The sequence below is a fragment of the Nannospalax galili genome, unplaced genomic scaffold, assembly GCF_000622305.1.
Source record: "Nannospalax galili isolate Female #2095 unplaced genomic scaffold, S.galili_v1.0 scaffold751, whole genome shotgun sequence".
In the NCBI taxonomy this organism is placed as follows: Eukaryota; Metazoa; Chordata; class Mammalia; order Rodentia; family Spalacidae; genus Nannospalax; species Nannospalax galili.
The window spans coordinates 4529757-4537034 of NW_008331125.1; the positions used below are offsets into that span (position 1 = coordinate 4529757).

Below are 7278 nucleotides of genomic sequence, written 5' to 3' on the forward strand. Positions count from 1 at the left end.
GTTCTCTCTTTTGATTTTATATTGGAGTGGCTAGATTCCTTTTTTTTCGGAGTTCCCACAGAGGCCCAAGTCAGATGAGGATCAGATGCTCTCAGGCTTTCTCCTAAGGTCTGGATCCCTCCAGGAAAGATTTTGGCCTCAGGAATTTGGGGGTTGGACTGGTCTGAGAGCCTGCCCAGGAGAGATGCTGGTCTAGGGCAGCTGGTTCGTGTGTCACTCAGAGATGCAAAGGCAGATGGGGGAGGGAATCAGCCCCAAGGACTCCCAGGGACTGCACTGAGGAGCTGGGTTGGTCTGGATGCAAAGGATCAGGAAGAGGAAAGGTCAGCCCCTGTGTCCTGGAAAGAGGCTGGTGGGTGGTGTAGGCCCAAGGAAGCAGAGGGAGGTGAGGGTGGGGCCAGGCCCAGAAGCAGTGCTCCTGGGGACCAGAGAAGGCATTGAGTTTGTCTGGATGAAGAGGATCAGGAAGCAGTAGTGGTTCTCTAGCTATCTGGGGCCCCAAGACAAGGAATGGGGCAGGGCCCAAACTAGGAGGAGAGAACAACGGGGGAGATGGGAGGGTGAATGAGGCTGGGGGAATCAAGGCACGGAGGGCGCAATGGACTTACCTTGGAGAGAGCAGGATGACAATTTTCTGTTTGACAACATGCAATACAAAATTCCAGTTAGTTGAAGCTATGCCTATATAATGCCCATCCCCCTGACACAAAGGTATGTGTTGAAGAGCAGAGTTTGGGGCCCTTTGCTTAGGCATGATAATTTAGGGAAAAAGCTCATCAATATTGGCTGGGTGCCTCATTTTCATATTATCCAGACAGAAGTCACTGAACCACACACAGCTCTGCTCCTTAGAAACAGAGACTAAAAGGAGATGTGCGTGTGAACAGTTACCCATATTCAATTGGGAAACATACTTTCTACTCTAGGATGAACTGGAATATGTTAAATTATGCCTGAAGAAATGTCTGGCACTGCACACAGGGGATCTGTGGACTGAGTGCTACTCTTCTGCAGGCAGGTAATCTCAAGTAAGTCCTTAATGGTCTCATCACCGATAGCTCTTCACTAGTAGATGGAGTTTGATTGCACGACTTCCAAGTTCTAAAGCCCCATGTTTTGAAGACTTTGACTGAAGAGCTACATGGGTTGCTTCCATGATTAGCTATACTCTACTTTTAAAGACTCCTTTTTCAAAACTATTAACATATTGATTAGTATTTACTGGGGCTCAGCCAAGTGTATCCTCTGTGTCATCTGAAGCTCATATCCTATGAGAGGGTGACTAGTCAGGGTACAAATACCCACTGGAAAGGTGACTGAAAGTTAGAGTAAGGCAAGGATTGGAAAACTGGGCACAACCTTTCCAAGCTCCTTTAAGACTCTGACTCCATAATATCTTCTTGGACACAACAAGCTGGGTTTTATGGAGAAATGGACACTTATAAGACCCTTGAGCAAATGGTGAGATTTTCAAAGACAGATGGGGTGGAGGGAGTCCTAGGTAGAAGGAATAGAAGAAATACAACTATAGACACAGAAAATTCAGATGTTTAAAGAATTCCTGAACCAGGAAGAGCCTGGAGAGATCGCTCTGCGGTTAAGAGCACTGACTGCTCTTGCAGAGAACACAGGTTCAGTTCCCAGCACCCACATGGTGGCTAACAACCATCAGTAACTCCAGTTCCAGGGGATCTGATGCCCTTTTCTGGCCTCTGTAGGCAGTGTACGACATGGGTGCATATACATTCATGCAGGCAATATACTCATACACATAAAAAGTTTTAAAAAGAAGTCCTGAACAAAAATACCGAAAGACAACACATCTAATTTTTTCTGTATTCCAGATAGGATATTAATTTATTTAGTCCACAAATATTCATTGAACACCTAGTCTGGCCAATACACAATGCCTGGTGATACAGGACATCCTGAAATGCCTTAGTATATTCATTCTCATATGGGTTTAAACTAAGCATTTTGTAAAATAAAAGAAATATATGTGTACATTTTATATAAATTAGGGTTTGTATGTATGTGTATGTGTATGTGGGGGTGCACATGGCTATGTGTGTGCATGTAGAGGCCAGAGGTAACAACTGTTGTTTCTCTCTATTACGTTTCATCTTATTCCCTTGAGACAGGGTCTCTAACTGAATGTGAAGCTCACTGATTGGCTAGAGGAGCTGGTCAGCAAGTCCCTGGGAGCCTCTTGTCTCTGCCTCCCTAGCACTGGGGTTACACAAAGTGTCCTTATGCCTGGCTTTTTATGTGGGTGCTAGAGATCTGAACTTGGGTCCTCATGCTTGGGGACCAGACACTTTACTCACAGAGCTGTCCTCCCAGCCCCTTCTGTATATATTGATATTTTATATAAAATATTGAAGCTACAGAAGAGGACAAAGAATTTTAAATCTTTGTCTAAATTTATAGACTTTAAAGGAAGTTGTCTCATTTAGCAGAAAGAATGAAAAATATAAATTTGAATGAATACAGAAGCAGTCACTGATTAGCTCAAAGCAACATATAAATTGATCTTTCCAGTGAAAGGGCCTTAGAATAAGTGATCTGAAGAACACCTGTTTAGGTGTACCAGAATCAACAATTAACTTCTTCAGAGAATGAGGAGTTTCCTACAGCCTTCATTCCAGTAAGAGGCAACAAAGCTTAACATTTTTTGACTGTCAAAAAGATCATTTACCAGGGCCAGAGGAAAATATTCATACCCACCTCTTAATCTTGCAGAGGCAGCTCCCTTAAGTCACTCACTTAATTAGGCTGGGCTGGGGCTGGGCCTGGGGGTCCCCTGTAGGATTCTGTGCTTGCCATTCTTCCTCTTTAAGCAATCTGGGCTCTAGACCTTCCAGGAAGAGCAAAAAAGATTCATTCTTAATCTTGGAGGAGCAGGTGGTGAATTTGATTGGTACAAAGATGGGAGCCTCAAGCCTAGTGGCCCCATATGGCTTTAATCTAATGTGGCTTGTGCTACCCATGCCTGCTCAGTCTAAAGCAACTAAGGCTGGCTCCGCACAAGTCCAGAGAGTAAGTATCCTTCACAGAGACCAGGATGAACAGCCTAAGTGAGACACCTTGGCTTTACTCTCTGCTGCCCCCTCCTTAGATGCCTTCTTCATTCTAAGAATAGTTACACCTAAATTTTATTGAGTGCTTACTATATACCATATATCATACATTTTATGTGCAAAGCCTTGCTGATTCCTTTAACCCCACTCCATGACCTTGGTAATAGTAATATTTCCATTTTATAACAGCTGAACGACTATGCAATAAATTCATTATCTCTTGGGGTGCTTCTGAGAGAAGCATGAAATGTTCATGCTGACACTAGGGCCACAGGTAGAAACCAGGTCTCATTGGCAAGCAGAGAGTATGGCCACTCTACAGCTAAGAGCACTTTGGTACAATGTCAGCTGTACAAGACTTGGCTCAGTCAGAATCCCTGGCAGTGTCAGCTGAGGCAGGTTTCCATTAGTCAGCTTTTCCTCTTTGTGATGGGCCTTTCTGAGTGTTGGCATTTTTATCTGTAAAATGTGGGCAATGAAATCTACTTCATACAGATATGTAAGAATGAAATGGGGGCAAAGTACCTAAACTGTGGGGAGGAGCTCGGGGTGGCAGTCACTTGATAAACCTGTTCTTTGTCCCCAGTAACCTCTGTGTGACCTCCACAAAACTCCCCAGTTCACCAGCACTCAGCAGCTTCATCCATGCAAGAATGGAGCTGGGTTCAGGTGGCAACAGCCCTTTGAACTGGCATTCTTCCTTTTCTAGCTCCTCTGGTGCAATTGTACACATGTATAGCACGAGGTTTTCTTTCAGCAATGTTGGTCTTTCATTACCTACTTTCATTTTCAGGGCTTTTTCTGGAAGGTTGAAAACACTGGTCATGGGACAACTTTGTCCCTGCCGTCCTTCTTTCCTTGGTCTCCTGCTTGTGCTGGAATCCCTCATGTCGTCCTTTCTTCAATTTGGAACAGAAATACCAGGAAGCAAGTTGATCTGCTAGCCCAGGAATCCCTCTTGGATTTGATTGGGTATAAGCTTTTCCTCTGTAACTTCACATCTACTAGCTTGTCCTTCCTTGGTATCAGAAAATATCTGCATTAACAAACAAGCAAACAAAAGCCATAACCTATATTCAAAGGGTACTCTATACTGCCAACTGCTGTGTGGCTTTTCCTGAGGAGACTTAAAGAAATACTGAATAGAAAATTCACTGATAGAAGGAACAAGTATGCCCAAGTAGAGCTTGGCGGACAAGTGAATTTGCTAGGTTTACTTACAGGAGCATGGGTGAGTCTGAGGCAGCTACATGGGCAGCTACCTGGGCAGCTACCTGGAAGTCACTGGGACAACTCATGGGCAACTAACCACCTAACAGTCCTATCAGTAGCACGGGCAACTCAAGGAAAATGTGTCACTGGAGAACCCCTGGGCAAGATGCCAGCAGCTAAACCTCGGAAGAGTTGCTTCTCTCTAGCAATTGTCTGTGAGCCAAGGGGTTTTGTAAGCCTTCCCCTCTGATTTTGTGAGCTAGCCACAGTAGCTCTGATTCAAGATGGTAACAATAAGCTCCTACCTGAAGGCAACAGCTATGTAGCTACCTGACACCACAATAATGGCTGTTTTCCAAAAAATAAATATCAAACTTAAATGCCTTAATGAACCAAAGGCAGTAGGAAATGGGACAAGCATAGAGGACTTATGCTCTGGGATGGTTCTTTATGCCTGTCACTAATCCTCAGAGCAGTGTGACCTAAAACAGCAAGGACACTGGCCATGTTTTTAAACCCCTTTCTTCAATACTGTTAATATTAACTGAGCACCTACATGTTTATGTTTGGCAATAGTGCTGGGCTCTGAGGGTTAGTAAAAACCCAAACACACAAGTCTCTGCCTTCACGAACATACACTGTGGCAGTAGAGATGCTCACCTAGTAACTCACAAGGGTATGTTGGATTCCAACCCTGACACTTGGCCTAGGTGCCCCAGAAAGGTTTGGCCTAGTTAAGGCAGCCAGGCACCGGCTCCCTGAGGAAGTGATGTGGCTCTAGTCCAGACGGGAAGGATGAGTCTGTGTATTCCGGGCAGAGGAAGCAGCTTGTGCAAAGCCCTGTGGTGGAGGAAAGCTCCCAAGTTTGAAGAACTGAAAGAAGGTCAGAGTGTCTGGAGCCCTGACAATAAGGGGAGAGGGTGCAAGATGGGGCAGGGAAAGGAGGTAGGGCCCTGATCAGGTCTAGCCTTGGAGGCCTTTTGAAGGATTAAGTCTGTTCCTAAAAGCCACCCCTAAGTGTTTTATAAGTGTTTTCAGCAGGGAAGTGTTAGAAGTAGAGGTGATTTTAAAGTGATCACTTTGGGAATATGGATTCAAAGGAGAAGGAAAAGAATCAAGAAGAGAGAAGGAGCTAGAGTGTAGTTCAGCAGTAAAAGGCTTGCCCAGCATGCACTAAACCCTGGGTTCCTTGTCTAGAAATGAGAGAAAGGGAGAGAGAGAGAGAATATGAGAGCTAGAGAAAAAGGAAAGGAAGAGGAGGAGGAGAAGAGAGGGGAAGGGAGGGAGACAACGAATGAGAGGTCTTAGTAGCTAATATTCATAGAGTTATTACTAGGAACCAAATATTATTTGGTGCGCTTTACACAGAGTATTTCATTTAATCCCGATACAGCCCTGTGGTCCAAATGCTATTGTCCTGCCTTTCTAGTAAAGAGGAGGCTGAGGCAGAACAATGAAGCCAGTGCTGGTGGACTCGTGAGTGCAGGACTCCGGCTGGAGCCCCAGCAGCTTGTCTGCAGAGCGCATGCTTCCTCATCTCAGAGGCTCCTTCTTACCCACAAGTCAGGAGGGAGTCTGTGGGGCCAGCAGCAGGGTAGGGCCTCAACAGATCTGGAAGCCACTGAATGGGAAGAAGTGACAAAATTGGACCCCTGGGGAGGGCTTGGGGAGAGTCTGGGTTTTTATGGTGATTGGTGGGGTAGAGCCACAGAGCCTGGGGCCAAGTATGAGGTGGGGAGCATACCCAGGGTAGAGGTCTTCTCCACAGCTCTGGGGCTGAGCACTTGGGCCCAGCTCCGTCCCTGCAGTCTGACCCTCCAGCCTGGCACTCCTGTTCTGTTTTCTTTTACTGAGAATTCCATGGAGCCACTGGCCACTGCTTACTCTATTTCTCTTCCTTTAAAAACAAGACGAGGCATTCTAACCCTGCTTTATTTATTTGTTCAACTTGATGTTTAATTCTTCCAGTTTCTAGAGGTTTTACTTGTACTCTGACTGCATTCCTAAAAATTTCTGACTGAAGACTGCATGCACATTGACTCTCCTCCTCTCAAAACGAATTCAAGCAGATAGCCATATTTTCTAGCTCCCAAACACTTCCTCTTCTGCCAACTGACATTCTTAATTCTGACCCTGGTCAGCCATGATCCCTAGAATGTATGTATTACTTGTTTCAACAATGCACTTTAGGTATCTCCATGCTGGAATGTCTGAAGCAGTACAGAATGTACTTGTCTCCAGCTGCCACTGAAATACATCTTTAATGCCCAGTCATTCTACATACTTGTCTCAAGATAAACATTTGGAAACTTTGCTGAAGGACAGTCTTCTGGGGTTGGGCAGATGGCTTAGTTGGGGAAGTACTTGCTGTGAAAATTTGAAGACAGAGTGTGGATCTCCATATGCACATAAAAGTCAGACACAGCAGGGCCTGTCTGTGATCCTCAGTGCTGGGGAGGTGGAGGCAGATGGATCCCTGAAGCTCACTGGCCTGCCAGCTCCCCCAAATCAATGAGCTACTTTAGCAAGAGACCTTATCTAAAAACATATGAGCAAGTGAGGAAGACACCTGACCCACCCTCTGGCCTCTATAGGCATATGCATGCACATGCATGAGTATGTGTATACATCCATATGAACATGTACATATGCACCACAAAAAAAGAAAGAAGGAAGAAAAGAAAGAAGGAACAATCTTACAGATTTCTAGTTCAAATGACTGGGTAACAAAGTCAATTTGGCAGAGAGATTTTTTGAGGCACTTGCGTGAGTACACACACACACACACACACACACACACACACACACACGTAGAGTTTTAGAGAGAGGGCAAGAATGTGACTCTGTTCTTAGCATGAGTAAGACCCTAGGTTCCATCCCTAACACCACAACAAACAAAAATTCCATTGGGTAAGTATAATCCTAGCTCCTTGTGAGGCTGAGGTAGGAGGATCATTTGAGCACAGGAGTTCAAGGCCAACCTGTC

At 45.1% G+C, this 7278-nt stretch overlaps 1 long non-coding RNA gene across 1 annotated transcript in view; it reads right to left on the minus strand.

Moving 5' to 3' along the window:
• Window positions 1-3990, minus strand: part of LOC115068126 — a 16022-nt gene extending 12032 nt beyond the window's left edge. Inside the window, exons 1-2 of the long non-coding RNA XR_003847504.1 lie at window positions 3862-3990; window positions 2728-2857 (exon numbers count right to left, since the gene is read on the minus strand). This is a non-coding gene — a long non-coding RNA (uncharacterized LOC115068126). The remainder of the gene's footprint in view (window positions 1-2727; window positions 2858-3861) is intronic.
• Window positions 3991-7278: the final 3288 nt, after the last annotated feature.